Raw genomic sequence first — 7,312 nt, forward strand, 5'->3', positions numbered from 1 at the left:
CACTTTGGAAATAAGTATGGCGACTCCTCAAGAAAATGGGAATCAGTCTACCACAAGATCCAGCAATTCCACTCTTAGGCATATACCCAAAAGAAGCACATTCATACAGCAAGGACATCTGTTCAACGATGTTCATAGCAGCACTATTTGTAATAGCCAGAAACTGGAAGCAGCCTAGATGCCCCTCAGCCGAAGAATGGATAGAAAAAATGTGGTACATTTACACAATGGAGTACTACTCAGCAGAAAAAAAAACAATGGAATCTTGAAATTTGCAGGAAAATGGATGGAACTCAAAGAAACCATTCTGAGTGAGGTCATGCAATCACAAAAAGACAAACATGTTATGTACTCACTCATATGTGGTTTTTAGACATAGAGTAAAGGATTACCAGCCTACAATCCACACTGACAGAGAAAGGAGGACCCGAAAAGAGACAAACATTGTCCCCTGGAGAAGGGGAAAGAGTCACGATTCCCTGAGCAAATTGAGAGCATGGGAAGAGGGGGGAGGGAGCTATGAGAATGAGAAGGGAAGAGGAAGGATGCAGAGGTCATGAGGGAGCAGAAAGGTTGAGTCAGGGGAAGAATAGAAGAAAGGGTATGTGATAGGTAGGGTTTTATTTGGGGGGGTGGTAGGGGAGGACGGGAGGGAAAAGGAAACTGGGATTGTCATGTAAATCAATCTTATTTCTAATTCAAATTTAAAAAATGATAAAATAAATGCATGGACCCCGGAGAAGGGGAAGGGGCAGGATCTTGTGAGCTAATTGGGAGCATGAGGGTGGGGGAGAGGGAGCTGGGAGAATGAGAGGGAGAGAAGAAGAGGGGAGAGGAGGAAATGGAGGAGCAGGAAGGTTGAGTCGGGGAAGAATAGAGGTGAGCAAGATGAGAGATACCATAACAGAGGGAGCCATTATAGGTTCTAGGAGAGATCTGGCACTAGGGAGATTTCCAGAGATCTACAAGGATGACATCAAATGACAATCTAGGCAATGGTGGAGAGGCTACCCTAAATGCCCTTCCCCTATAATGAGATTGATGACTGCCTTATATGCCATCCTAGAGCCTTCATCCAGTGGCTGATGGAAGCAGAGGCAGACACCCACAGCTAAACACTGAAATGAACTCTGGAACCCAGTTGCAGAGAGGGAGGAGTAAAGAGCAAAGAGTTCAGGACCAGGGTGGTGAAACCCACAAACAGCTGACCTGACTAGGGGGAGTGCATGAATCCCAGACTGATGTCTGGGAGGCCAGCATGGGACTGATCCAGACCCCTGAATGTGGCTGTCAATGAAGAGGCCTCGGCACTCTATGGGACCCCTTATCTCTGGCATAAGAAGGGACTTTGGGAGCCCATCCCACATGGAGGGATGTTCTCTCAGTCTGAACACATGGGGGAGGGCCTAGGCCTTGTCCAGTATGATGACAAACTTTGGGGCACCCCCTTGGAGGGCCTTACTCTCCTGGGGAGCTGAGGGGGGATGAGGTGGGAGGCTGGCAGGAGGGGAGGGAGAGGGAGAAGGGATTGACAGCAGGCTTGTTTCTAATTTGAACTAATAAAAGCTTAATCTCTTGGGGAAAAAAAGAACCAAAACAAAATCAAGGAACCAGACTACATTTAATTCCCCAACTCTCTTTGTTTCTTGATCCTACCCAGAGATATTTGTAATGAACATTTTACTTTTAGTTATTGATTAATTTCTGCAATACACTTCATGGACAGCCTTATATTATTTAATATATTCAATAATGAAAGGTTGTTTCAAAATGATAATTATCCATTAATCCTATTATTACAATCAATGAATATAAACTACAGTAAACTTTGTGTATATTGTATATTATTTGCTACTATTATTACATTCAGTTCAGTATTATTTCATGTTCTGTCACAATTTTCATTTACTTATAATCATTTTCTCTTTAGGCAAACCTAAAAGTTTAAAGTTAACTTTATATTGATATTGCCTGGTTCTATTTTTACGTTTTCATTGGAAAGAGAACTAAAAAGTTCTTTCCTCATTTTCCTCTCTTCATCACATGACATCAACCTCCCTCAAGCCCTTCCATCCATGGTCTACTGTTTCATGTTGACAGCCTCTTTCTCTTTTATTACATTTATTACATATATAATAAAAGATATGCAATACACAAAAATAAAACAGTCTGAGACTACTTTTGTTGTTTGTGTGTACACGGTTTCAACATCAATCACTCTGAATAATACAACTGATAAGGGAGCTCATCCATGCAGGGGCTAATTGTCCTGCCTTCAATTAGAAGGTGTCTGTAGCTCTTTGTTTAGTAGGACTCCATGAAAATTTCCTCCGTCTATTTTAACATGTCTGATAATATTGATGTTGTTCCAGTCTTATTTGTACAGCTATTTTTAGGAGACACTGATTTGCTGAAACTTTCTGGTATCATGTCTCTAACAGTCCCATTTTCTGCAGTGTTCCCTCAACCATTTATGCAAGAATTTTAATGAAGATATTTGCTGATAGGAATCCCAAGACCCATTCATCGCTGCATTGTGTCCCGTTGTTTTCTGTAATGTGCCAAATTTACTGTATAGAGAAATTTATGAGGGTGGTAGCTACACTTATCAAGAAAAGGAGTCTCGAAGATCTTTTGGTCATGTTTTTATTTCTGGAATTTATTACACAGTAACTTTGTCATCTTGCTTGAGTAATAATTTCATTTGTTCATTTATCTTTAAAATGGTCATGAAGTTTTAGTATCAAAACTTTGTGAATAAGATTTTTCATGTTTGAAATTAATTCATAAGAAATGGCAATTGATCCGTTGGAAAACAAAAATATAGATAATATGGTAAAATATGTAAATGTTTATCTTAGAAAAACCAAAATATAGCAATATTTTGAAAGAAGAAAAAAATACTGGCAAATTGAATCCAAAATCACATCAGAGAAATCATCCACCATGATCAAGTTGGCTTTATCCCAGGAATGCAAGGATGGCTCAACATATAAAAATCAATCAATGTAATCCACCATATAAACAAACTGAAAAAGAAAAACCACATGATCATCTCACTAGATGCTGAAAAAGCCTTTGACAAAATCCAACATCCCTTCATGATAAAGGTCTTGGAGAGATCAGGAATAACAGGAACGTTCCTAAACATGATAAAAGCAATATACATCAAACCAACAGCCAAAATCCAACTAAATGGAGAGAAACTCAAAGTGATTCCTCTAAAATCAGGAACAAGACAAGGCTGTCCACTCTCTCCATATCTCTTCAATATTGTACTTGAAGTCCTAGCTAGAACAATAAGACAACAAAAAGAAATCAAGGGGATACAAATTGGAAAGGAAGAAGTCAAACTTTCACTATTTGCAGATGATATGATAGTTTATATAAGTGACCCAAAAAACTCTACCAGGGAACTCCTACAGCTGATAAACACCTTCAGCAAAGTAGTAGGATATAAGATTAACTCAAAAAATCAGTAGCCCTATTATATACAGAAGATAAATGTGCTAAGAAATCAGAGAAACATCACCCTTCACAATAGCAACTAACAACATAAAATATCTTGGGGTAACACTAACCAAAAATGAGAAAGACCTGTATAGTAATAACTTTGAGTTTTTAAAGAAAGAAATGAAAGAAGATACTAGAAAATGGAAAGATCTCCCATGCTCTTGGATAGGTAGAATCAACATAGTAAAAATGGCAATCTTGCCAAAAGTAATCTACAGATTTAATGCAATTGCCATCAAAATCCCAACACAATTCTTCACAGACTTTCAGAGAACAGTACTCAACTTTATATGGAAAAACAAAAAACCCAGGATAGCCAAAACAACCCTGTACAATAACGAAAATTCTGGAGGCATCACCATTCTTGACTTCAAGCTCTATCATAGAGCCATAGTCCTGAAAACAGCTTGGTATTGGCACAAAAATAGACAAATAGACCAATGGAATCGAATTGAAAACCCTGATATTAACCCACACACCTAGGAACACCTGAGTTTTGACAAAGAAGCTAAATTTATACAATGGAAAAAAGAAAGCATCTTCAACAAATGGCGCTGGCATAACTGGATGTGGACATGTAAAAGATTGCAGATAGATCCATATCTATCACCATGTACTAAACTTAAGTCCAAATGGATCAAAGACCTCAATATAAATTCAGCCACACTGAACCTCCTAGAAGAGAAGGTAGGTGGCACCCTTGAACAAATTGGTACAGGAGACCACTTTCTGAACATAACACCAGTAGCTCAAACATTGAGATCGACAATTAATAAATGGGAAAACTGAAAAGCTTCTGTAAAGGACACAGTCAGCAAGACAACACTCCAGCCCACAGAATGGGAAAAGATATTCACTAACCCCACATCTGACAGAGGGCTGATCACCAAAATATACAATGAACTCAAGAAGCTACCCACCAAAACACCAAACAATGCAACTAAAAGATGGAGTGAAGAACTAAATAGAGAATTCTCAACAGAGGAATCCAAAATGGCTGAAAGACACTTGAGAAAGTATTCAACATCCTTAGCCATCAGGGAAATGCAACTCAAAACCACTCTGAGATACCATCTTACTCCTGTCAAGATGGCTAAAATCAAAAACACCAATGACATGCTATGCTGGAGAGGATGTGGAGAAAGAGGAACTCTCCTCCATTGCTGGTGGGAGTGCAAACTTGTACAGCCCACTTTGGAAAGCAGTATGGTGGTTTCTCAGGAAAATGGGAATCAGTCTACCTCAAGATCCAGCAATTCCTCTCTTGGGCATATACCCAAAGAATGCACACTCATAAAATAAGGACAAATGTTCAACTATGTTCATAGCAGCATTATTTGTAATAGCCAGAACCTGGAAACAACCTAGATGCCCCTCAACTGAAGAATGGATAGAGAAAATATGGAATACTTACTACTCAGCAGAAAAAAAACAATGGAATCTTGAAATTCGCAGGCAAATGGATGGAACTAGAAGAAACCATCCTGAGTGAGGTAACCCAATCACAAAAAGATAAACGTGGTATGTACTCACTCATTTTTTATTTTCAGACATAGAGCAAAGGATCACTAGTCTACAATCCACACTGCCAAAGAAGCTAGGAAACAAGGAGGACCCCAAGAGAAGATTGTATAGTCCCTCGAAGAAGGGGATGGGGACAAGAACCCCTGACCAAATTGGAGCCCAGGGGCAGGGACAGGAAGGAGAGTCTTCATCCAGTTGCTGTTTGAAGCAGAAGCAGAAACAGACATATACAGCTAAGCACTGAAGCATACTACTGGAATTCAGTTGTGGTGAGGAGAGTTGAGCAAAGGAGCCAAGTCAGGGATGGAGAGACCTGCAGAAACAGTGACCTGACCTACTGATAGAATGGAGACCCTACTCATAAAGCTGGGTAAACAGCATTGGACCAAACCAACCCCTCTGAAAGTGGGTGCCAGCTAGGAGTCCAAGACAGTCTACAGGTCCTCTAACAGCGGAGCCAGTCTTTATCCCTAGAGCACAAATGGACTTTGGGAGCCCATTCCCTATGGAGGGATACTATACCAGCCCAGATACAGCAAGGAGGGCCTAGGCCCTCCCCCAAACAATATGACAGACTTTGAAGGCCCTTGGTGGAGGGCCTCACTACCCCTGGGGAGGAGTTGGGGGATGGGTTGGGGTGAGTTGGGTAGGGAACGTGGGAGGTTGGGAGGGTGAGGGAATGTGGGGGATGGTATTAAATATGAGTAATTAAAAATAAATTTAAAAAAAGAATAAAGTGATCAAATATATTGTATGGCATGGTTAACAGCAATGTGTTGTATTCTGGAAAATTACTACAACACAAACACACACACACACACACACACACACACACACACACGCGTGCGCGTGCGCGTGCGTGTGTGCAAATGTGTCAGTCAGCTTCATCACACCATTCCAGTATATACACAAATCAAATCACTGTTGCTTCACTCCACCAACAGACAGGCTGTATAGACAGTTCCATAACAGTTCCATAATAACTAAATCATGCACAACTAAATTAAGAGGATGGCAGGTGATAATGGGACGAGTTAAGAGGTAGGGAATTTTGAGGCAGTAAGAAAGTTCTTGTGGTGGTTTAACAGTGAAGGATGACAGAGACAAGCCACAACTTGAAATCTATTACAGAAATACTTGATTGCTGTTACTATTACTATCCCCCACTTTTCTCCATTAAATACAGTAAATTTACTACAATCCTGTATAGCTATTACTAAGGATTAACTAACACTTCACTTATAACAGACTCCTACAACCAAACCCATACAAGATACAGCTACACGTCACAATGGGCATACTCCTTGAAAGACCACAAACTCGAGCTGACGCTTACCCATCTCCTAGAGACTGAAGCTCATGCTTACCCATCTTCTAGAGGCTTGAGCTGACTGCCCATCTCCACTTTTCTTTCCCAAGCCCTAGACTTTATCTTCCTAATAGCAACTTAAACCACTAGTTCTAAAGAAAAGGAGTAGTCAACAACAAAGAGGCTGGGATTACATATTTCTCATCCTTTCTATGTAATGCTAAAATCAATTTCTAATCCCTAAATGGCTATATGATAGAAAAAAATGAACACAAAGAATTTGGATGAAGATTAAATACACATTAAAATGAATGTGGACTGTCTTTTTCCATATAGCTAACAGGCTGACATTACAGTTTATATCGACAACATAACCAAATACCCAACAGAAAAACTCAAATTCTAAGTGTATGGTTTAAAACAATCTCTTTATTAAGCCTGATATAGTATGACATTTTAAATTTAAAGGTACGAAAAGGTTCTGGGAGGATTGTCACCAAAAATGAAATGAGGGTCTCCTTTTTTGTTCCCTGAATCCTTTTCTTAAATTTTATTGTTCTTTATAATGTTAGCCCTCAAGCAAATTTTTACATTCTCCTTTTCCACGAATTTTGTCATTTTACAGATATTGGTTAGAATCTTGGGCAACTGCTATAACGTGCCCTGGGTTTTCCTTCAAACCACCCGTCATTTTCCAAGTCAGATGCTCTACCACTGTCCAATGAGGTCAGCTACAGTCACTTTTGTTAAATGCATTTCCTATTAACAAGAGTTAAAATATAACCTTTGGTGAGCCCTGGATTTAGATGAAAACTATGCATACAAAGCTGTCTTACAATTAGATCTTAATAGAAAGGGAAAACTATGTTGCATAAGACATCACGGTTCTTACCTTTCATTTAAAGTACCTCTTAGAAAGCCACATACTTTTTTTTTTAAGTTAATATTCCTATGTTCAGGTGAAAA

The sequence above is a fragment of the Cricetulus griseus genome, chromosome 2 (assembly GCF_003668045.3).
Source record: "Cricetulus griseus strain 17A/GY chromosome 2, alternate assembly CriGri-PICRH-1.0, whole genome shotgun sequence".
NCBI classification, from domain to species: domain Eukaryota; kingdom Metazoa; phylum Chordata; class Mammalia; order Rodentia; family Cricetidae; genus Cricetulus; species Cricetulus griseus.